Source organism: Pinus tabuliformis, chromosome 4_1 (assembly GCF_031772625.1).
Source record: "Pinus tabuliformis cultivar Carrire ecotype Pingquan chromosome 4_1, CPIR1, whole genome shotgun sequence".
Classification (NCBI taxonomy): Eukaryota; Viridiplantae; Streptophyta; class Pinopsida; order Pinales; family Pinaceae; genus Pinus; species Pinus tabuliformis.
This window is the reverse complement of record NC_142303.1, coordinates 689,505,879-689,532,060: the sequence shown is the minus strand read 5'-3', so window position 1 is coordinate 689,532,060 and position 26,182 is coordinate 689,505,879.

Sequence of the window (26,182 nt, the reverse complement as noted above, 5' to 3'; positions counted from 1 at the left end):
TGAGAGGTTGTTTCTTATTGTAGATGTGGTTCTATTTTGTTAAATGTATGGTATGGCCAATAGGCCAAGCATAAATTAATTATGGTATTGGGTGTAATTGTTTTCCTCCAGGCCCTATGCTCTCTAAATCTGGCTGGCATGAGAAGAAAGGGTCTTTGGCGATGAATTTTGTACTTAGTTTCCTTTCGATGATATAATGCAAGTTTGTTGACTGACAAAAATAAAATATTAATAACGGCACAAGTATTAGAAATGTTGTTAGAGAATTTGAACTTTTATAAATAACTGACAATATATTTACTTAACTTAATATCGAAGCCTCATTAACATTTTATCATTAATATTATTTCTGTTTAAACAATTTTAGTAGCAATTATTTATTATATATTATATACTATTATCATTATTTACAACTTGAGTGGGCCTAATGATTAAGAGTATGTGTTTCCTCCTAAGAGGTCATAGGTTGAAAACCAGAGGGGAGTAGAGTATGTATGCCTTCATAGGCTTAACAATCAAATCACCACGTGGAGGTGGGTCCCTTGTCCCACAAACAATAAGGTCCCATACGCCAATTTAGTGTCTCACTTGGTCGTGACCTTAAAATTAGATAATAATAATTATTTTTATTTATATGTATTAATATTATTAATTTAGATAATAAAGTAATTATAAAAAAAATACTTATATCATTATATTCATTTTAAGTTACAACCTTTAGTACATTAAAAATTAAGTGAAATCAAAATTTAAGCATATTAAAACAGCAAATAAATATATTAAATATATTTTTAAAATGTTTTCTCAAATTTTCTTTTTAATATTGTTTATTTTCATAATATTAATTATATCAATGTAACTTTATACTTTCTTTGGAAATTGATACTTTTAAAATAAGAACCATTAAATTTTTTTGATATAATTGATTAAAACAAAAAAACAAAGATTATTTACAAATAGGAAATTAAGAAATCTATCCCATATTAATATATTTTTTAAATGGTTTCTCAAATTTTCTTCTTAATATTGATTTTTTTCATAATATTAATTATATCAATGTAATTTTATACTTTCTTTTGTAATTGATACTTTTAAAATAAGAACCATTAAATTTTTTGATATAATTGATTAAAACAAAAAGAATCAAACATTATTTTTACAAATAGGAAATTAAGAAATCTATCCTATATTAATATTAAAAAAAAAGGTTTATGAGATTTTCCCTAAATTCATCATAATATTTAAATGGAGAGTGGCTTAATCATTATAAGTAACACATTACAACTTATTTAACTTATTTAGATTGGAACCTCGCTTGGATTATAATAGAGACATAATAAGAACTTTATTTTGAAATGAAATGTTCAAATTTATTGAGCTAATCTATATAAGTTGAAGTTACACATACACACGATATGTGAGATTTGAGTCGGGAACAGCGGGTGAATAGTTAGGGTTACAGGTGTTTGCAGAGGTTGTTTTCCATGGAAGGATGCAAAGGAGGGAGCTCCACTCCCTCCTACAAGCAGGCAGTGGCCAGCAGGGGGAAAAAAACCATTGGAAAATGATAAAGGTCCTTCAGAAGGAAGGAAAAGGAACAATTAGGAGGAGCAAGATGGCAACAAATCAAGGGAGAATACTAGTTCTCAGCAAAATGAGGAAGAAGAAAAAGAAAAGGGAACAAAAGAAAAAGTACAAAATGGCCCATGCAAACTGAGAGCGGTGATCATTCCCAGAGTAGTTTTAAATGAGCCTGCCCTGCAGGCGCATAGGGACCACATGCAGACATATGCAATCATTTGTAAATTCATGGGTTTATGGCCCACTGAAAAAGCTTTACAAACATGGATTAAATACCACTGGAAACCAAAGGGAAGCATAGACCTACATCTTGGGTCAAAGGGATTCTTCACTGTAGTCTTTGCAAATATTGAAGATAAGGACAGAGTGTTTGAAGGAGGGCCCTACTTTTATGCAGCAACAAGCCTCTATATGCGACCATGGATTATGAATTTTGTCCCAGAGCATGAGACTTTTACATCGGTCCCAGTTTGGGTAAGACTATACTCTCTACCTCTTGATTACTAGCAAACAGACTCCTTATCTGCCATAGGAAATAAGTTAGGACAGTTTGTCAAAGCTTCTGAGGCCACTAGAAGAGGAAAATATACTTCCTTTGCAAGAATATGTGTGGAGATGGATCTCTCGGGAGCTCTACCAGATGAGATAATCTTGGAAGTGTTTGATGAAGAATGGGTGCAAACAGTAGACTATGAACATATTCCATTCAGATGTCGCAAATGCCATGAGCATGGGCATCTATTCAGAGACTGCCCTCTCAGTAAAACAGAGAACAAGAATAAAGCTACCACAATGAAAGATACTGAAAGCTTCCACAAAGTGGTGCATAAAGGAAAAGGAGGCAAAAGGGGGCCAAAGCTACATCAAACAGAAGGGCAACAAGCCAGTCAAAACAGGTTCCAAGTACTCAAGGAAGAAGAAGCAATAACAAAAGCAGATCAGACAAAGGAAGGAAGTCCAGGGGAGGAGGAGAAGAAAGAGGATGGTGAGCAAACACAAGCTACTAACAAATAGAAAGAAACGATGATGGGTGATGCAGAACTGGAGATGGACTCGGAAATGACCCAGAGTGAGATGGATATGGAGGATCACGAACTACAGAAGATTCTGGATAAAGAAAAACTAGATCTGGAAGGATTCTTGAAACAAGGTACCAGGGAAGGGGTAGACTCATTACATGCAGAGGAGTTTAATAGGGTTCAACAACTATTCTTCTGGAAAACTCAGACCAAAGGGAGGGAAAGGCAAAGAAACAATGAAAGGAAGGGTAACGAAGGTGTGAAAAAGATTAAATCTACACCAAGACTTGCATCCAGAAATCGAGGAAAGAAAAGAGGCAGGAAAAAGCAGAATGAGCTATTGATGGAATGTGGAAAGCTAATGATAGATTCAGGTAAGATGAAACACCTAACCAGTTACTCCTTTACAAATCTTTAATAATGAAGTTCACTTCTTGGAATATTAGGGGTCTAGGTAGCAAAAGAAAACAAAGATTACTTAGTAATAGAATGAAACAAGCAGCTCCACATGTGATCTTCATCCAGGAAACTAAATGTTTTGTTCAAAAAATAAAAGAAATTCATAGTAAATGGCTCAATCGATTTGAGTTTCTGGAAGTCAAAGCAGAGAATACAGCTGGAGGCATTCTCACTCTTTGGAACCCTCCAAAAATTGGCATAATAGATGCGGAGGCATCTAGGGATTATCTATCAGTGGTCATTCAGCTTGTAGGAGATAAGGAAACCTACCTGGTCATGAATGTATATGGCCCCCAAAGAATGGATGATAAACTCATGTTTATATATTCTCTGGAGGATCTCAGAGACAGACATGTAGGAATACCATGGATCTTGGGGGGTGATTTCAACATGATCAAATCACTCTTTTAGAGAAAAGGGGGAACCAGAGTTCTAAGTAAGGACTCTATAGCTTTTCAAACCTTTATAGATAACTTGAAGCTCATGGACATTGTAACGAGTAACGACCTCTTTACTTGGAACAATAAAAGAGGAGGAGAGTCTCAGGTTGCCTCAAAATTAGACAGATTCATAACCTCAGAGGACCTTATGCTCATTGACAAGGAAATGATAGCAAGTGTTCTCCACTTCGGAGGTTCAGACCACTGGCTGGTTCAACTGGAGGTTAAGGGCATTCGTACTCCCAGGAATAGACCATTTAGATTTGAGAATATCTGGCTCTCCCACCCAGATTTCATTAGCAACATTGCCAACTGGTGGTCAAAAGATTTGAATATTCAAGGTCCAAGAATGTTCCTTCTTTAAAATATACTAAAACACATCAAGCTCGGGCTCAAAGATTGGAACAAGAATGTGTATGGCAATATTTTTGAAGCAAAAAAAGTTGTTGAAGGTAAAATGCAAGAACTCAACAATGCACTTATCAAGGATGGCTTTGATAAAGTCAGAAGTGATTAAGTTACCAAACATCAACAAGAATGGGAGAAATTATGTAAACAAGAGGAAATATTTTGGAAACGAAAATCTAGAGTTCAATGGCTAAAAGAAGGAGAGCAGAACACAATTTTTTTCCACAGATCCACTATAGCAAATAGAGCTAATAACAGGATTTCTTTTATCAAATACGATGGAGGTAATCTTCTCAATTCTCACGAAGAAATATAAGCGGTGCTCGTACAACACTTCCTAGGTATAACAAAAGAAACTATTTTAGATAGAGGACATTCCATAAGGGAATTAACAAGACATATACCTAGGTTGGTTTCTAGAGAGGACAATTTCAAACATAATAGGCTAGTGACTAAAGATGAGGTTAGTGAGGTCCTAAAAGAAATGCAGAATGGTAAAGCACCAGGTCATGATGGTTTTAATGTAGATTTCTTTAAAGCTTGCTGGAATATTGTCAAACAGGATATTCTGAATGTAGTAGAAGATTCTAGGTTGAACAAAACTATTTTGAAGGCACTTAATACCTCCTTTATCTCCCTAATCCCTAAACAGGATTTGACTCAAACTCCTAATAGGTTTAGACCCATAGCTTTGTGCAATGTGGTTTACAAGATTATATCCAAGTTTGTAGCCAACAGACTCAAACCTCTTCTTCCTTCACTAGTTTCCGTGGAACAATCAGGATATGTAGAAGGTAGACAAATTCTCAATAACATTATTCAAGCACATGAGGTGGTGCACTCTCTGACTAGCAATAGAAGAGCTGGAATGATCATGCAATTGGACATAGCTAAAGCTTATGACAAGTTGAATTGGACCTACATCAGGAAAGTTCTTATTGCTTTTGGGTTTGATCACAACTGGGTTAGATGGGTCATGGCCCTGGTCACTTCTTCCAGCTTTTCAATTTTGGTTAATGGTTCTCCCTCGGAGACTTTTATTCCTTCAAGAGGGCTCAGGCAGGGAGATCCACTCTCTCCCTTTCTCTTCATCCTCATGATGGAAGGATTGGGTCGGTCTATCAAGCATGCAAAAGAGGTAGGTAAGATTGAGGGTCTTCAACTGTCTGACAATGGACAGGCCTTGACTCACCAACAGTTTGTTGATGATACCATGCTGCAGGGTATCCCCACGGTCAAAGAAGCTCTTGCGTACAAACAAATCCTGAGTGACTTTGCCATGGCTTCAGGTATGGAAGTTAATCTCTCCAAATCTAATATTTTTTTCTTTAATACTAATATTGCTATTCAGAGGAATATCTCCAGATTTCTGGGCTTTCAAAGGGATATCCTCCCATCAAAATATTTGGGAGTTCCTCTAACTGCCAAACCTTTGCACAAGAGCATTTGGGAGCCAGTGATTAATAAGATGTAGGATAAAATCAAGAAATGGACCATTAGATCATTAAACTTGGCGGGTAGGTTGGTGCTCACAAAGGTTGTTCTTTAATCAATCCCAATCTTCATGCTCTCAGCTCTCCTAGCTCCAAAAGGAGTCTTGCAACAATTTAGATCCATACAAAGAGATTTTCTTTGGGGGAAGGGGGAAGAAAGAAAGAAATGGGCCTTGGTTGCCTGGGATAAAATTTTCAAACCTAAAACCCATGGGGGACTTGGATTGGATGATCTGGAGATCCTTAGCAAGGTTTTAGGGGCTAAATTATGGTGGTGTTGGGTCAAAGATCCAAAGCCTCAGTGGGCTAGTATCTAGAAAGAAAAACATGCCAGCACTAGGTGTAATAATGATCACATAAGAATGTCTAGATGTATAAAGGGCTCACACATCTGGAATAAGGCCTGGGAGAACATAGGATTAGTACCAAAAAATAGCTTCTAGGAAATCAGAGAAGGAAATCTGGCTTTATTTTGGGACGATAAATGGCAGCAAGAACCTATACTGTTAACAGAGGACTTGTTGGATCTCAAGAATGAGACAGAAAACAAAGGGCTATCTAAGGTTAAAGATTTTTGGGATCAAACCAACAGTGTAGGAAAATGGAGAACCTGGAGGAACATGGACTATAGGGATTATAGTTCCTGGAAAGAAAAAGAAAATAATATCATGCATTTTTTAGAACAAAGGAAGATATTAGTGACAGGAGGGCATGACCAACTTAGAAGGGGCAACAATAGTGAGGGATCCTTTAATCTTAAGGAAGCCAAACCCTTACTCCTTGAGCTGGACTCTCATGTGCTGAACGAGATTTGGATGAACCTCTGGAGGCATCCAGACTAGATGAAGATCAAACTTTTCACGTGGCTGGTTTATCACAAGAAAATTTTGACTTGGGAGAACATAAGGAAGAGGGGTGTTCTGGGGCCTTCCAGATGCCAGCTTTGTGAAGCCCAAGAGGAAACTACGGAACACCTTCTTAATAATTTTAGTTTCACCTCCTGGTTGTGGGATACTTTTGCATCCATTTTCCAATAAGTTGATAGGGACCAAGTGAGTGTTATCAATACCCTAACCAATTGGAGACGTAAATTTTTAGATTATGAATTTCTGAACACTGCTTAGTCTTATATGCCAGGCTTCGTCATTTGGAATGTCTGGAAAGAAAGGAACAAAAGAATCTTCCAGAATGATAAAAGTCCCTCCCAACGCCTTTTTGAGCAGATCTTAAAACAGCTTAAGGAGACGGTTGGCATCACTGTGAGTAATCCCCCTAAGAATCCACCCTAAAAAAGGAAATGAGAATTCTCAGTCAGCTGGGCATGCAGGGGATTATACCTCAAATCCTGAATAGGAAAGTAGTGAATTTGGATACTGAGAAGGATTTCTGGCAACCTCCCCCTCAGGGTTTTTTGAAATATAACATTGACGGGGCCTCAAAAGGCAACCCAGGAACTGCTGGCTTTGGAGGGGTTTTAAGAGATGAAGAAGGAAGTATTCTCTTTATCTTTCATTGCCATTTAGGAAAAGCTACTAATAACATGGTGGAATTAATGGCTCTGGAGCAATGCTTAGATTTTCTGAAGCAGGATAACTGCCTAAATGTGATCATAGAAGCAGATTCTGAGTTAATCATTAACTCGGTTAAGAGAATTAGTTATGGAACGCCGCCGGAAAAAGTCTCAAAACACTGGAGGCTGATCCAGGTTTTCCAAAGAATTCAAAGTCACCTCCAAGGCCTTCGCACAGTAAGTTTTAACCATGTGCGCAGAACGACCAATAAACTGGCTGATATTCTGGCCAATCAGGGAGTAAGTTGTACTGAATGTAGGGTTTCGATGGGTTGGCAAGAGCTACCTCAGAGCAGACTCAAGGCACATTTCCATGATCAGGCGGACGAAGACAGGAAGGTGTTTCGATACAGAGCCATGGAGGCCAGTTCTAATTGACTTGATTTCTTAATGATTGGCTATTTTTTTCTTAGTCCAGCCTTGGATTGGAGGCAGGCCACTTACGACCTTAGCATCCCTGGTAATTACAAACTTAGAAAACCATGGTGGATGATGATTGGTTGCCTCAATTTATCGTTTGGTCATCCAGAGGGCAGAAACGACACCTTCCATGGGTTCATGTATAGGTGGAGAGTTGTTGGTGCAAGGGGCCACAGTCTTGGCTTTTTTGGCGGCCACAATACCTCGTTTTTCCTTTTCTGAAGGCAAAACCGCTCCCCTGGTGGTATTCAGCTTATCACAAGCCTCTCAAGTGGGAAGCGGTTTTCCTGATTTTGCAATGATTCCACTCACTTACCTAGACGTGGCATGGGGGCGGGTCCAAGTACCGCCCTCATCGCGCACTAATGTTTATGGATTTAGGCTCGTGCGATATCACCCTCGGCTGTTGGATTATGCTAAGCAGATCAACAGTCAGGAAGGATCGTTCATGTTAGTGGGTCCTGGTCGTTAAGCGACAAACGTCTTTGCATTGCGATATATTACTATACTGTTGGATCGAGCGAGGAGATTGGACAGTAGGGATTAAGATGCTATTCTGATGGTTCAGATGCGCAGAAAAATCAGGGTCTTACATATGTTCTTCTAACTGTATGGCCCAAGCATTATCTATCTTCTTAGGTTTAGGGGTTATCTTTGTTTAGTTGGAGATCCATGCCTTTGGCAGTTTTACCCTAGTTTTTCTTTGGTCCACAGTAGCCTGTGGACAATTGTACTTTATGTAAAATATTTCTTGTTTTATTGAATAGAAGGAACGACTCTTGCTTTAGCAAAAAAAAAGAAGTTACACATACACACAAATACTTATTGTTTTCTATTTTTTAGGAAGGATACTTTGAGGATTTCATTACAGAGCTTCACTCAATTATCCCCTAACATATCATGTGTATTCATGGCATACTAAACAATATTCTTAATTTGACTACATAATGGCAAATATCTCTAAAAATATAAACCCCTAACATATCATGTGTGTTCAAGGCATACTAAACAATATTCTTATTTGACTACATAATGACAAATACCTTTAAAAATCACATTATTTTACACCTTACTAATACAAACCCAATACACCTTCCCAATTTAAAAAACCTCTATTTTCACTAGATATTATAGGTATCAATTTTTTCAGTAGCATTTTTTAGACCCCTTTATATTTTTTCATTAAATGAGTCCCATTATCCTACCAATATAAAAACTCTTTACCCCTATTATATGCGAAGATAACAGTCATTTTTCCTCAATATATAAGTTCCAATTTCTCAATGCTGTGGATATGATATTTCTCCCAATAACCAGAATTTCTTCCATTTTCCTATATATTTAGTATAAAAATTATATTAACAAGTAACCATAAAAATAATTAACGCTTTATAAATATTGATCAAAATTTACACATAAGATCCATAACCTTTACAATGATATCAACAAATTATTTAACGACGCTGGAAGCATTTTTAAAAAATACGATGACAAAATACACTTTGATCCACACTTTTATATATATATATATATATATATATATATATATATAAGAGGCGTAAAGCCAAAATTGCATGTGGGGATCCTTTCATGATTTTTCATTGTTCCAGCAGTAAGCCTCCAGCTCTAAGTATGGCGAGTTCGCATCGACATCCCAGCTAGGGAGGGAACTCCACTACACTTGCCATGTTCAAATATCTTGACAGAAAAAGCTCCTCCAAGAAAGCCAGGCACAACCTCGTGCTCATCGACATCGATTCAGCAAGGCCCGCAATTGCAAACTGACACCTAGCAGAGCTCATTTTTATTTTTACTCCCTCCCTGGTGCGATGGTATTTTCAAAGGAATTTTATTTTATACTCAATTTCCTTAAAACCATGATAATACATATATATTTTTATAGGTTTATTAATTAAATTTAAATATTATTTTTTGAAATATAATAATTATGAATATGAATTATTATTATTATTTTGTTGTTGAAGGAATTATTATGTAGGCTAGTTTGCTTTGTACTTAGGTGACACAAGGTTGTTGTTGGTCACAACCATTATAACCTCTAGATGTGTAAGTATGCCCCTTCCATAGACAGAGTAAATGGGGAGGAAACCTCAAATTTCTTGGTACATAAGATTTCAGTTTCATAACACTTTCCAATTAAACTGCAACGCAACCCTATATATATATATATATATATATATATATATATATATATATATATATATATGATTTGAAATGAAAATGATAATAATAAGAAAAACAATTTTTTACAAAACTCTAGCAACATCGTCCTTCCTCTATTGTTGTTGATTGCTTCTAACTCTAGGAAACTTGACCCTCCTCCTTTGCCTCTTACTCATGATATCGTTTTCTTCAATGCCCATATCACAAGTGGCTTAAGATTTCAAATATTGAAGTCTACTTGATTTGGGAAAAAGTTGGATGATGTCCCAAAAATTTTGTCCATGTCAATCATTCATGAAGAATGGTCGTTAGACTAGCTAAGAGGGGTCTTATTGGGTGGTTTATGGGAATGTGGCCATGGCCACACTCACTGAATTAGTGAGTAGATAAAAATTGGAGGCCCAAGATAAAGGGTCAACTCTCAATATCCTTTCATTGGAAGGATTTTTCGACCTTTCTCTTTGAAAAAATAAGAGAATCATCATTTGATCTTCTGTCATGAGCCTTACTTCATGAGAGCTCAAGGTTTGTATTTGGATCATTGGAGTCCAAAATTTAATCTAGAAAATGATGTTCCATTGGATATATCAATGTGGGTTAAGCTACCATATCTTCCTCTTCGTTATTGGAATGAGGAAAAATTCATGAATATCAATAATTCTTTGGGTCAATATATTGATTGGGCTAAGCCATGAGAAGGGATTTACTCTTATTCTTGAATTTGTGTTGAAGTGGATCTAGATAAGGGGTTACCAATATAAATCAATCTGTAGCTATACAATTGGATACATTATCAAGTGGTAGATTATGGCCAACTACCATTCAAATGTAAGAACTATCATGAATATGGACATTTTTCCGATATATTTCCAAAGATGGAAGAGACATAGAAAATAATGAAGAGAGCAACTAATGGGAGCACCTAAAACAATGAAAGGGAGCTTTGAAGAAAAGTGCAGTTGCAAACCCTCAAGAAGGAAATGGATCGAGATCTAAAATCCCTTCTTCTCTAGAAAAATTGCTGCTATAAGTGAAGGATATTCCTCAAGTAATCCTAAGGGCCTAGGAGGGAATAAAATTTGAAGCCTTGAACCTGGTAGATGAAGATGGGGAAATTCCAAATTCAACCCATCAAGAGATTCCTTTGGCATACTCTTAGTGTGAAAACTCTAAGGACCAAACTGTCAAGATGCCTCCCTTAGAGAATATCCATATTCAAGAATTGATTGATATATCGAAGAAGCAGAAATGGAGGAGGAGAAAGTCTTTCACTCCCCAAGAAATAAAAGAATCCCATAAGGATCTTTTGACTTTGGATCAAGGGATGAAAAATAAGAATGTGAAATGGAAATACATAGAAACCACACAACAAAGTGGGATGACAAACAAATCAAGATGTGAGAAACATACAATGCAGAGAAATATAAACAGTGGGTTTCCCAAAACTCATTAGAATCAAATTTCCCAAAGAATGTCAAACACAGTAGAGAAGGAAGTGGCCCTGCACCTGTACAAGGGGCCTTTAAATATATAAGTAAATGAGGAAAGTCCTCTCCTGGAATTGTAGAGGATTAGGATAATAAAAAAAATGGAAAAAGTTAAGATCTTGGTTTAAAAAAAAATGCCTAGTTCTCTTTCTCTAAGAGACTAAATTGAGGGAATAAGATGTCCTCTGAAAATGTTCAAATTTATGGAAAGGATGTGAAGTTAAGACAATGAATTATCATGGAGCCTTAAGATGTTTGTGCATTGTGTGGTCTTCTCTTCACTTTCTTTTTATCTCTTGTCAATCCACTATTCATTGTCTCATGGTTTGACTTTTGAATTTACATTCTCAAAAGATATGTTGTTTCTTCAATATTTATATGCCAATCCATTATGAAGAAAAAATAGAATGATGGTCTTCCCTATAAAGTTAAAGGACTCATATTTGAGCCAATACTATATTTTGGGAGGCAAAATTAACACTACTCTCCATTTGTGGGGAAAAAAGGAGGCTTCTTGGGTAGAGACCCTTTTAAACAACAGATGGAAGACATTAACGGTAAATTGGGTTTGATATATATTAAGCCTTAGGAAAACAAATATACGTGGAATAATCGAAGGATTAGCCTAGGTCACATAGTTGTGAGATTCGATCACTTTCTTGTAGCTTGTTATTTTTTATTTCAAAATATTCTTGTTTCCTCCAAAATATTATCTTGTAGTGATTTTGATCACCATCCTGTTTCTTTAGAAATTCAGTGTATAATGGGATATGGCCCTTTAACTTGCAGATTTAATCCAATGTGGTTCTATAAGTCGATATTTTGAGAATTTTTTCAACAATATTGGGGGAAATGGGTAACAGGTTCTCTAATTTTTATTTGGGAATAAAAAATTAAATATCTAAAGTGGTTTTAAAATAACGGGCCAAGAAAAATGCTTCAAATATAAAAAAGTTCAAGTTCTTATTCATAAGAATGATTTAGAGGAAATACAACAAAAAATGGAGTATGTTTCCATCTCCAAGGAACTCCTAATGGAGGAAAAGGTAGCTTTTGATAAATATCACAAGGATCTTAGAGAAGAAGATGAAGAGTTTTGACCCAAATATCATAGCTTGTGTATCGAGCTAGGAGATAAAAATATAATATTTTTTTATTACTAATGTTGGGAAAAATGTTTTCATTGATGTCAAAGATGTGGGCTTTGATGAAGCTTTCCAAGGAGTGTCAAGTTGAGGGGGAGTCCAATGGTAGCTGCAATGTTTAGTAGAGAACTATCATATTAGTAGGATAAGTGAGGAAGCTAAAAATGTTATAACTATGATGGTTAGGTGGCCCAACCTTTGACAACACCTTTGTATCAGGGGAACTACTCAATTTCCATTATTATGTGCTTAGATGGAGAGAACTTGGAAAAGTTCCATAACTTAAGGTTCCACATAGACTTAGTATTTTGTAATAAATGTCTTTGTTAAAGAAATTTTTAACTTAGAAGACTTTGTGAAGACGTCGGTTAAGTCGAGATAGTTGGGCCCTTTGCCTAGTAAGTAGGTTGACCCCATCGTGAGGTATTCTCAATGGGAGGTTTCATTTGGAGTACAAATGGCTGACCCTTGACCCCCAACTCTCGAACTATGTGGGACCTGTCCAAGGCAGGTCACAAAGGTATATTTGGTAGCCATAGTGGTGAAGTGATGTCATCATAAGTTGATATGGCACTTGAGACATGGGATGCGTGGAATGCAAATTTTAGTTTTTCAGGTGATAAAGGGGTTCTATTGACGATGTTGGATACTGCCAACATACATGGGGTCTCCTCGATGTGAAATCCCAATTAGAACTAACACCATTTATGGTAGGAGCCCCATCAGGAGTATCAACCCGACCACTATAACACAAAGGTTTGTCTTGGTTTCAACGGATAACATAAGATATTATATACATAAAACTTGAATAAGAAAGTAAGTTGACATTGTGAAACACTGATTGCAATGTGTAAAAGGAGACCTTCATGAGCGAGTGACAAAAGTGAGTCACTGGAAGGAAGTAATAGTGTTAACCTAAGAGAGACACATGGGAGCATATAAATATTCATTAGAGAAATAGTTCACATAACAATTGTAAATAAAATACAACACACATTGAACAAGGCAAGTACCGAAGCCACTGGAATAGCTCAATTTCTCCAGTACATATTGTTATCACTCCTGGAAACTCTCCTAGGTTGTAGATCGGAGATGCCTGGTAACATATAATCTTCAATATTGTTCTCTGAACTATTGGAATAAATGATGGTTTGGATCAAGCCAGATAACCATTTCAACTATGTTTTTACTCAAGACATGCATGAACACCCTTAGCTTACAAGGATGTATACCACTAATGCTCAATAGTTTGTAGATTCAATGAACGGATGGAGAATACTGACCATACCGACAGATGCATACATAAACATAAATAATGTCTAGCTATGGGTAGCAAAAGAGAATACTGACTATATCAGCAGATGCATATATGACCACATATGAATGGCTAGCTACAGGGAGAAAAGAAGCTTGCAAATCTAATTCATCAACGCAGAGATAAGATGACAGTTATCTGGCATTAGACACAAAAGAAACATGAACAACATGTTCAAGTGCAAGCTTAGAGCAGAAGAGAAAATGGACATTGAACATATAACAACAAAAGAAGCTTGTATTACTAATGAATGAAGATGAGAAGCTTGAGTAGCAAAGTCTCATTAGTCTCCAGAAGTTGAACCCCTGATACATCTAGTTTTTAGCCTTTTATAGGCCTTTACAATGCTCCTGAGCTCTCAAAGGCTCAGAGTGTCTTAACCCATCCTCCCTGTCTCTTCAACAACTTTGATGCCCTCTAGGCAAGAATCTCTTAGGCTCAGGTTTCTTCTTCCAATAGAAGGGAAACCGCTTTCTAGTATTTTGGATGCACTGGCAGGGAGCTCTCTCTTGCTATAGATGCCCACAATCACTTCTGTTGTTTTTGGCTGTGTCACACTATTGATGCACCATGATGTATCTGTTTCGGGCTGCAGCATGATGTGGCCCTTCTCTTTCCTTTTCTGACCTCTGTTTCCCGACAAACTGTCTCCTGGGCTATGTTATATGGTGGAATGGGTCTTTAGGCCTTTCTTTTTCCATTTAAACTGCAAAGAGTGACTGTCTCTGTTATAAACAACAAAAATGCTGCAACACTGATAAATCCCGCCCATCACTGTTCATTTCGGACTTCAAAAGTCCTCAGACATGGCCTATTCTCCCATCAGGTTCACCCTCTGGGTCGCTATCACAAGTCGCTAATGGCCTGTTCCCAGCTTCCCTTTGTATTTTGCAATAAGGTGAAAAACACTAAAAATCATGAAAAAACAGTCGTGGCGGACTTGAAAATATATATATTTTTATTCCGGAAACCCATTGGGTTCGGGATTCATTGCTATTGCAAGGCCCCAAGGCTTCCTTCTTATTTTGTTGAAACAATGAAAATACACAAAAACATTAAAATATGGCCTTTAGCAAACCTAAAATCATATATATTTTTCTTCTGAAACCCATCGGGTCTGGCCTTGTTGCTATCGCAATTCGCATTCGGCTCGTTCTCTGTGTGCTTTCTTTGCATTCTGAAATACGTAAAAACAGTGAAACTACATGATAAATGGCTTCCCCTGGACTTCAATCCTTATATATTTCATTCCCAAACCCTTTCAGGTTTGGGCTTTATCGCATCGACTTTGCCCAAGGCTCCCTTTGTTAATACATTGAAAATGCACTGAAAATAGCTTTGGAGCGAACCTGAAAATATATACATTTCTATTCTGAAACCCATCGGATCCAGGTTTTATCGCGTTGCGCATATACATATGCATAGGCCCCGCCCCATGGTGATTGCCAATGCGATATAGCGATCCGATAAATCGTAATCGCATGTCACTCCTGCTAGAGGTCCATGGTTAGTGCTCATGGTAATCCCCGATAGTGATCAGCGATCGCCATTGCAAGTTCCCTTGGGCCTGTGTCGATTTCCGTTGAATCACCTCCGCCGATTTGACCCGCCGATTCGATCATCAACGATCACTGTTCGACAGTGTCTTGCACCGATTACCACTGCTCACCTGTGCCGATCAGATCCGCTGATGCAATTTGCAGCTTAGATCTGGGCCGTTGATCGACCAGATCTAACGGTGGCTGTGCCTTCTCAGTTTTAAGCCTGCCATAATGGTTTTTTGTGACTTTGAAGTGTTTTAGCCTTTCGATAGTGTATTTCTGCCCTTCCAAGGGCTCTCCTCCCTCGCTTGTTTAATCTTTGGATGATATTAAACACTTTTGAAGACTTAGGGAGTGCTTTGGAGCATATTTGGATCCATTTGCATGATTTTAAGCAAAATTTGGAGACTTTGGGAGTGTTTTGGATCCATTTTTGGGCCAAATGCCAACAAAACTAACACATATGAACACAAAATATATCGTAAACATCCCAAGAATAGTCCTAAAACATTTGTGATACATGCATGAAAATGTGTTGACTCATTGAATTTCAATTAGGTGAAAGATAAAAGTACATAGTTACAATGGTGAGGCACTTGTTCCAGTGGTGGAACATTAAGTCACTTCTTGCTTCTCCAAAGAATAGTTTTCCCTCCGAAGCCTAAGCCCCCAAAATACTTTTTCTTGAGTTATGAGGTTGCTTTTATAACAAGGGGGATGACCTTTCATATCCCCATGACTCTTGAATTACCCTCATGACTCTTGGACTTATAATGTGTCCTTTGGAATTCTAAACAACTCTTGAACTTATAATGACTTTTGGACTTCTCCTAAAGACATTTTGTCCATATATGACTAAGTGACTTTTCATATTCCACATATGACTCTTGGACTTCCACACGTTTTTCTTTTTCTTGAGAATACATCATTACATTCCACATGATGATGTGGCATGAAACATGGACACATATTGGCCATTATGATGACACTTGTACAAATTACAACTTGACAATGATGGCATGGACTTCATGATGAGGTGGCAATGCCAAGCTGTCTTCCTTGCTTCTTCATATTGAATTCTTGATGATAGATATGATATATGCTTCATCTTCATGAAGGATCTACTTTGTTCTTCATTTTCACCCTCCAAAGGGTCTTTGATCAATATCAGAATCTCTTGAGTCATCATGCAATGTCTTCTTTCTGTCTTGGTCCATGATCTGCTTCATGTATCCATGATAACTTTCTTTTATTCTTCTTCTTCACACATTTTTTTTATAATTTCTCCTTTCTATCTTCTCTTAAGAATCACCTTTTCATGCTACAAAGGTACTCCTGCCAATGAAAATCATTCATGACGAGGAAAAATTAGTCTAAAAACATCTATTCTATCACTACCTAGCTCATGGAATGATATGCTCATGATAGGCTTGTGAGAGGGTTAAAGAATGAGGCTTGATTAGGAGGGTGAAATCAAGATCATCAAGGCTCACAATAGGCCTTCAAGGTGAAATTTTGCACTCAAGGAGGAGAGAGAGGAATTAAGGGTGTAGGTTGTAGGTTTGAAGCATGAAGGAGAATCAGTCGTTGGTTTAGCATACACTCATGCACTCAAGGAAGCTAAGGAGGAAACAAGAGCACACACTTAAGGGATGAAGTGGTTAGGATTGAAGCCTTCCAAGTGTGCTCATGTGCTCAAGAGGAACAAGGAGGGTACAAGGTTTCACACTGAAGGGATGAAGGGATCAGGCTTCGAGTCTTTGTAGTGTGCTTGTGTGCTCAAGAGGAACTAGGAGGGCATAATTCTTCAAGCCAAAGGAGTGTGATCAAATTAGTCCTTTAGGATTTATGATTGCACCATGCACTCTTTAAGAGAAGGATGAAGGTTTCATCATTCAAGAGTATTCCATGTGCTCAAAGGCTTTAGGCTTGAAGGGTGCACCATCCACTCAAAGGGAAGGATGAAGGCTTTCTGGTTTAGGAGTGTGTCATGCACTTTTTTTAAGAGAAAAAGGATGATTCATTGTTTTTAAGTGTGATTTGTTGTTTCAAAGTGCACTTCATTTTTCTAAAGTGCACTTCATTTTTTTGGAGTGCGCTCAAAGAGTCCTTATTGTTCTGAAGTGCACTTATTTATTGATCATTTGAAGTGTGCTTCATTGTTTAGAAGTGAAATCAAGCTTGGGAGGGTACATTTCTCTCCAAAAATGACTACTTGTTCATCTGGAATGCACTTTTCACTGAGGGAGGAAGCACAAAGCCAAGTGACTTATTCTTAGGAAGTAATAATGCACTGTGAGAGGGAGGAGACCTTAGAAAACAATTAGTGCAGAAGTATGGAAATAAATATACTTCAATGAGGCTCATGAAAAAAAATAGAAGTCACAAGACTTATGAATAACAGTCACACCTTAAAACAACAACAAATTGACACCTATTTCTAAGTGCAACGGTTGAAACAACACTTAGAACACAAGTTGTGATAGAAGTGAAGACTATGGCCAAAAGGTGCAAAAGTTGTAGGAATGTGCCTAGTGCATATTCCGATGATATATAAGACCATCTAATGTAGAAGAGTGTGGTAGAAATAACTTTGGTTATATTCATAGGTGTGACACATGTACGTTTGAAAACACAAAAGTGACACTTGCGACAGGAGGAAAATATGAAGACGACAGTTGCAAAATGCTAACGACCTTGAAAGTGACAAATGTCAGGAAAATGTAACATGCAAATGATGCTTAGTAAAGTGAAAAGAAGCAAAAGTAACTTCTACAAATGTGAAAAACACATTTTTTATGTGAACTTATCCCTCTGGAATACAAGAGCAATCTCCCTAGACCTCAGAGAAATCTAGTAACAAACAACAAGGAACTTCTACCTTTCCTTAGACTGTGATTGAATGAAACAAACACTATGATAGAGGTCACTTACCGTTTAAATGAAATTCCTGATGAAGTCCTTTTTAAAGCTTTCGACCACATGCTTCTCCCTGATGCTTTATAGATCTTCTAATCACTTCCCACAACTTCTCCATGATGTCTTGAAGGAGATATGAACAGACATAAAAATACACAAGATCAAAGCATCCAGTATATAGCATAAGAGATAAATGAACTAATTAACTCAATCATATATCAAAATTGATCAATATGAAATCATAATCTACACAGGTGATCAAGGAGTCTTATAAATTGTATTAACGAAGAGATAATTGAGAAAGAATAGTTGCCTTTATATTAATAAAATGGAGAATAGATTTACAACCTTGAAGCCTTGATGTTGCAAGTCCCTTCCGACAATATCCAAAGATCCAAAAATGGATCCTGGATAAACCTATAAGTCTAAAAGACTTCATATAAGAGGTAAAAGGTGCCAAATGGCACAAATCCTTTGTAAACCAGAGGAAAATGAAATTAACAGACTACTCTCAGAAATAGTCTCATAGCAGAGATCCCTTCATTCTGAATCCAATGCAACTTGAATGGGCGAAAACAAACTTCAGATGGGAAAGTTATCATAAAATGAAGTTTCCCTTTTTCAAAGGAAAAAGAGGCAAAAATCCCTTGATAATGGGTCCTAAAAACCCTCTAAGTCTTCCAAATCTCCCAAAAGGGAAAAACCATCGTAAAAGGAGAAGTTATGGAAAATTCAAATTACACTATTGGAACCCAAAAACATGAAGAAAACCATGAAATCGAGCCTATCAGAGGCTTATGTCAACAGTGAACAGGGGTCGTCGGATCCGGCCGATCAACGGTCCAGATCCAATCAACATATCGCATCGGCAGTGACAGGTAGAGGCAATTGGAGGCATAATGTGTGATGGGACTAGGCTGATGCGATACCATGATTGCCGATATCAGTGGATCGAAATCGGTGTTGACATAGACCCTGCTATATGGGAAGGCCTCGGGCTTGTGCGATCTATGATTGCAACTTGTCGCATCGCAATATCGCGTTAACACATTTCAGACGAGTAGAGATATATGGTATATATGCGATGCGATAGCCGAACTCGACGAAAATACGAACTGAATTATATATATTTTGAAATCCACCGAAAGTCATTTTTCAATGTAATTTCGTATATTTCGTTATTAAATGAAATACAAAGGGGAAGTGATATGCGATGAAATACGGACCCGAAAGTGTTTATTAACGCTATTGAACACTATTTCTAGTCTGATATGGTGGATTTTCAACGTTTTTAATGCAATTCTAAAATACAAAGGGGCAAGCCCTTGCGACATGCACTGGCAACTTACGGGTGGACACGATAGGAAAATAAAGTGCAGTCATGAATGTTTCAAGTCCAAGTGAACAATGTTTTGGAGGATTTCCCATGTTTTTGCAGAATTTCTCTGTGTTAACGAAAAATGGCCATTTCAAGGATTTTGAAGGCCTGATGTGCTCATTTGTTACAACATAGGTGGCATTCATCCCCGAGGTTGTTTAGAAATGATGGCTAACACTCAGAGAATGGATTTGAGCAAACTAAAACAAGAAGATAGAGAGCCCGAGAGGGAAGATGAACCAACAACGCTGATTTGGCTTAAAAATCCGTAGATTGACAAAGGATAGACTGTTGGTTGTTGTTATTTATTTTTGGGGGTTTTCATTACTAAAAGTGAAGCCAAGGTGGAAGAGGTAGTGTAGAAACAAAAGGTAGCCAAGGGAGTCACTTAGAGTTCAAGTGAAAAGCCTAGAGAGAGCTATAACCTGATAGAAGGTAGAAAGAAGCTAGAGTCAGAGCCAAGAGCTAGAACCAAGAGCCAAAGAGACAAAGTCAGAGCCAAGGGCCAGAGCCAAGAGCTAAGAGCCAGAGCCAAGAGCCATAGCCAAGAGCCAGAGCTTCAAGAGGTAAGGGATAACATGGTGTTTGAACCCACTGTTTTTGTATAAAACAGTAGGATTTGAGCTAGGAGCTTGAAAAAAAAAGACTTACACCATAATCCTAGAGAGCCTAGTTGAATTAACTAGAGCTCACAGAGATGTAGCCAAAAGTCCTGCGAAAATTATACCCCGGTATAGGAACCCTTCACAACGACTCCGATCTGGTGGATCTGAGAGATCTGAATGGCGGATCTGATAGCTCTAGGCGGCGGAACAGATTGCTTCTGCGGATCTGATGGATCTAATAGATCGGAATGGCTGATCTGCAAACTCGAGACTGCAGGACTGATGTCTACTGCTGCTGCACCCCTTTGCACAAGCGAATCTGGAAGAGATGATGTGTGATCCCCCGATAGAAAAGGGAACTATGGTCTTGAGGAGTGTCAGGTGCTACAGATCGCAATATACATAAGGGTCTGGCAGTAGTACTCGGCCCAATGTTTCAAGGCTCTAACTAAGGAGGATCAACCGTACCCTTAGCCATACAACCCGACTACCCTATCGTACGGGTGAGTAATCTCTCCGAGTGTTGTTCTCGGTGTACTGTAGCCGCAAGAAGGCCGACGGTTTATCTATGGCGAGGTTTCAAGGGAGCTTAGGGGGCTTCCGATATACCTAGAGGGTACGTGGAAGACAGTCCGTGCGCGATTCTGTCTAATGCGCTACTACTAGAAGGGGTACCCACAGGGGTTACAAGGGAGTCCAACAGACGTGACCACCTCTTGTATTTCCTGTGTGCATGCCTCCCCAAATCCGCAGGTTTATGCGCTCAACGACAGATCCCGTGGTTTAAAGACGCCGGAACACGTCTCTAGCCAAAAAAAAAATTTGCTAAGAAATGGAGATCCCACTGGCCCTGGAAAGTGCTCTGATACCACTTGTTATGCTCTTAACCTGCAAAATGATACCCAAATACAGAATATGCGAAGAAAAGATACCCAGAACACAGAATAGCAATGATTTTATTATTCAGAGAGTAATGTTCACTTACCTCTTCGAGGGGGCAACCTCCAATAGAGCAGAGCTTGATTACAAAATAAGACACAATGCTCCTCGCAGGGAGTCTCTATCCTTTATATATGACTCATACATGCAATACCACGGACCAATACCGTGGGTTTTATTAATACCATCTATCTAATACTACGGCCCATTTGCAACTAACTGTGGTTCCATCATTAATTGCGGATTAACCACTTACAATTATTAATATGGGCTTTATTGACTCTTGACTATGACGTGATCCCATTACATAAATAAGGGGGTTAGGGTGGGACCCTAACATCCCAGGTCTTTAAAGAATGAGAATAAGTATGAGGAGGTTACATCCTTTAACTCTTTAGAGGAAGAGAAAATCTTTCCCTCTTCAATATTTATCTCGCAAATAGAGTTAATATTCCTTCTATGATTAGCATTATTGTGGAAAAGAAATGCTACCATCCCCCTTCTTTATCCAAGTTGACCTACTTTTTAATCTCCAAGCCTCTTCTTCCATTTTTAGAATCTGGATTTTTGTAGCTTCCAGGGAGCTCATTTTCTAAGATAATTCTACAGGGAAGGAACACGGGGGCTTCACTGGGGGAGAAATACCATACCACCTAGGTTCACATTGGGGGAAAATGACATAATATATTGGGGAATATATAGGGTAAACAATTCTTATATTGGCAGGTATAAAAAATGGAGCTCAAAGATAATGAAAAAATATAAAGGGGCACAAAAAAGGTTAATGAAAAATGATACCTACAATATCTAGTGAAAGTAGTGGCTTTTTAAATTGGGAAGGTGTATTGGGTTCATATTTCTAGGGGTTTAAATAATGTGATTTTTAGAGGTATTTTCCAATATGTAGTCAAATTAAAGGTATTGTTTAATATGCTACGAATGCATGTGATATGTCAAAGGTTCATTGAGTGAAACCCCCGTGGGAAGGAAGTATCAAAAAAATTCCAGGAGATGAGTTCATATTTTGATTCAATGGCTAAAATTTCTTTCTGTTGCATCACTTTCCTATTCCTTTTGAAGATCATCACTGCCCTCCTTAGGTCCATAAGTTTTCTAGCCAAAGTAACCATAACAAAGGATCTATTTTTAGTTGAGTATTTTTGCCAGATATCCCTCACCAAAAATCTAAAGGATTCTTCTTCCAAACAAGAATGGTTTAATTTCAATGGATATTTGTTTTGGTAAGGGTCAAAGTCCAATTTCAAGAAGATAGGCATGTGGTCCAAAATATTATCTTGAGTAGTCTAGGATATAAGCCTCCCCACCTTCTAAGTAATTGGTCAACCATCAAGAATATATTCAGGAGTTTTGCAATACCATCTACACATGTCTTACCATTTCTCCAAGTGGTAGATAAAGGAAAAGGAGCTATCTATCAGAGTTTATGATTATGCAAATATCGATGAGAAACAAGAGCTTAAAGGATCTAGACTGACAAAAGTTCCACAGGAATCCCCTGTAGATGTAGTAAAGTTCAAGTCTTTGGCCAAGAGGAGAGAATGGTCCAAGAGAAAGCGGGTTGTTGGGACCAAATCATAATAAGATTGTTTGTCACCATATGGTCCGTAACAATTCACCAGTTTTATGGGAAGAGGGAATCCTCTAAGTTATCCTTCTAAGATGATAGAAACTGATTATGAGAATTCCTACAAGGAAATAATCTTTAGGTCCCATAAAGAGAGAAGCCCAGTCGATAGGCCATTTGAATCCGTAACACATGAAATCCATCCTAGACACAAATTTCGAAGTTACTTTCTGGCTTTATCCCCTGAGACTATAGTCTCTTGAATCAAAATGATGGATGGCCCATGGATGTCAATAATCTCTTAAGAGAGGGGAATTTAAAGGGTCCCCCAACCCCTCGAATATTTAAAGACAATATGATCATTATTTGGAGGTGTTTTCCATGTTTGTAGGAGGTGATAGACTTAATCCACCATGCATAGGCTTTGGAGGATTTCATTCCTCTAACCAAAGATGTTGTATTATGATTTTTATTTCTAATAGTGACGCTTTGGAAAGAAAGCTTGGTTCAAGTGTCAAATTGTCTACAGGTGATGCCCCATTGAACAACGGCATAGGGGTTAACTTTAGCATATATTTATAAGAAGGCACAAGGGAAATGTTAAAAGGGGTGCGTGTATATGGACAATGGGGAGCATGAGTCTTTGAATAAGTGAGATTAGTAGGCATGGGGGGCTCCAAATAAGAAGATGTAAGGTTTGATTGGAATGGAGCATGCACACGACATCCATTTGATTAGGTGGACACATGAATAGCTATCTTCAACTTAGGACCATGTTATATGAATTTATTCGTAATAGATATTAGGATAGAAATAGGCATAGTTATCTTAGATTTGTTACATTGCTTTCATTTCTTTATTTCTTTTTATCTTATATAATTTTGAATAATAGCAACATTACACATTTATTATACACATATTTGGGTTATGTGATACAAAATACATTAAGATGTAGATTTGTAAAATTATAATTTTGTTGATTTTGAGCATGCATTTGTAATAATTAGTAATTGTTTACATATTATGGATTAGTGATATTAATTACAAAATTTTATTATAGAAATATAGTAAATGGTAGTCAAGGATGGTTGATATTTCTAATCATGATAACTAGTTAGTAATTTATAATCTTAGTAGGTTGGACGATTATAGTGGATAGATGGTAGATGGGTAATTAGTTGGTTAAGTGTAGGTGTTGAGTAGTGATAAGGAATTGATGTCGAAGGCGGAAGAGATCGTGAAAATTATATTATTTAGTGTATTAAGAGTCATGGTATATTAGGGGCTAGCGTCCTTGGGGTCAAGAGGAAGGCGTCCTACAACTCTCTTAGGGTAGAATCCCCTTATCTCAAAATAATGATAAACTAAGATGGGGCCACTCCAACTCTACGAATTTTTTGCTGAAAGAAGCATACCTCATCAAAATATATTCTCTCAACTGCCATAGCAAGCTACTATGGCATAGAATATGGCCTAGAAAACTATGGCCAAAAGTGGCCCACTTCATTTGTCTTATCGAGCACAAAAGGATCCTCACTTGGGATAGAATGTCGAAGCAAGGCTTTGTGGGTCCGTATCAATGCCTAGTATGTGCACAAAATGAAGAAACATTGCAACACCTGTTGGATGCATGCCCAAAGGCTTGTGAGGTGTGGAACTCCCTTGCCAACCTCTTTGAGCCCATTGAGTGCCATCCGGAGGACATTCTGGAGACAATGGAGGGATGAAATCTTCATCGATTTAAGAACCCCATTATCAATCGTGCATGGTGGCTGGAAATATGATTCACCCTTTGGAATATCTGGAAAGGGTGCAATATGGAAATTTTTAAATATTAGCCTCCCTCCAGCCTATTGATATGGGCCAAGGTCATAGAAAACACTAGAGAAACCATAATATCTAAGAAATGGGACCCTAAAGACTGGAAGGTTGACCCCCAAGAATATAAGACCCCCCTCTCTTTTAACCTCTCACAAAATCCGGTCTATTCATGGCTTCTTCTTCGAAGGGAACCCCCCCAATATCTCCATAGATCTTCCTTAAGCCCCTAGATGGCCGCATGCAAATTAATTTTGATGGTGCCTCCAAAGGAAACCCAATCCTGACAAGTTTTAGCGGTTTCCTTTGTGACTCAAAAGGAAATCCATGGGGCATTTTCTTGGGCTATTGTGGCTTCACCACTAATAATGTAGTTGAATTAACTGCACTGGAGAAAGGTCTTATCCTCGCTCGACATCAAAATTGGCACAAGATTCACATTGTAGGAGATTCTCTATTGATTATGCAAATGGCACAAAATATCCTCAATGGATCAACCGCTTGGAATCTAGCCAAAATTTGGCATTTGGAAACCCAACTTGAATGTGTCCAATATCTTTTGGCCAGCTTCGAGTACGCCTCAATAGGACACGTACTACATGAAGGGAACCAAGTGGTGGATTCTCTTGCCAATAGGGCAATGATGAGTTTTCATAAGGAGTTATCAACAGCCTAATGAGATGTCAAGAGGAAGGCTGACCTGGATCCAGGAGAGCTCCAATCCCCACAAGATCTGCTAGAAGCAGACTTAAGCATCCCATATGGGGGTGATGGAATCGAAATAACGTGTGGCAAACAAGCGGTGTACGAAGCCCGCCTAGCTTCCACGCGCTCACTAAATTCTCTTTAATGACTATGGGCATCATTAATACCCAGTAGGTGGGCATCCTTCCCGCTGACTGTGTCGTTAAATCTCCATATCAGATTGGAAGGATTTTAGTGTATTATGTTGGGTGATGAGGTGGGGGTCCGTAGAGAATTTGGGTTTCAAATTGTAGTTTTCCAAGTAGCGGTCATGGCCCTGGGTAGGTGAGGGATGTGAGGTATGAATTAACTAGGAGAAAGGCGAGGTCATGTCCCTGCGAGGTCTGTGGGATCATGGCATACCGAAGGTGGTTGCGACACTATGGCTCCATAAGGTTCTTCTGAGTTGCTGTTTGTGCGTCCAATTCCACCCACGAAGGACGAATTGTGGTCTAGGTTGCATCACTTACTCCTCAGTATGTGTTTAAGCTCCAGTTTGGTTTCGAGGTGGGAGTTGCTTCAGTTCAGTTCCATCGGTATTGGAAGGGGCGGTTCTGTGATGATTGCCTCTTGCTGTCTTGCTTGCTTGGTGGGTCACACAATTCTCATTAGGAGGGGTGAAATTCGCATGAGCTTGATTTGGGGTGGTGCGAAGGGCCTTAGGAAGCTGAAGTGTCGAGCCTCTAGTCCTGTGTCAGGAGGGTCTTATAATTGGTTATGTGATTTCCTATTCACTGCTCATTTTTGTTCAATTTGTTTTTATCTATGAAAAGGGAGGTTAAACTAAAAGAATATTGGAAAGTGTTGCTCTAGTCGGTGTGGGTTTGTCTGTCTGTCATTGGTCATCTGCAATTCCCCTTGGCTCGCCTCAATTTTGTGCCATAGGGGTATGCAGCACTGGGGGGGAGATGCTCCTCATCTAGAAGTGAATCAACAACATAATGAGGGCAACCACTCATCCTCTGATGATTCCACCAACAGGGACACAGAGGAAGATGCAGTCATTTCTCCTCCTTGTTCTTTAGGACAATTTTTAGCTCTAGTCACCCTGGATACGATTGCAGACTTGCTGCACCATGTCCAAATGAATACAGATATTGTGAGGAATCAATGCTACGAGGACCAAAACGAA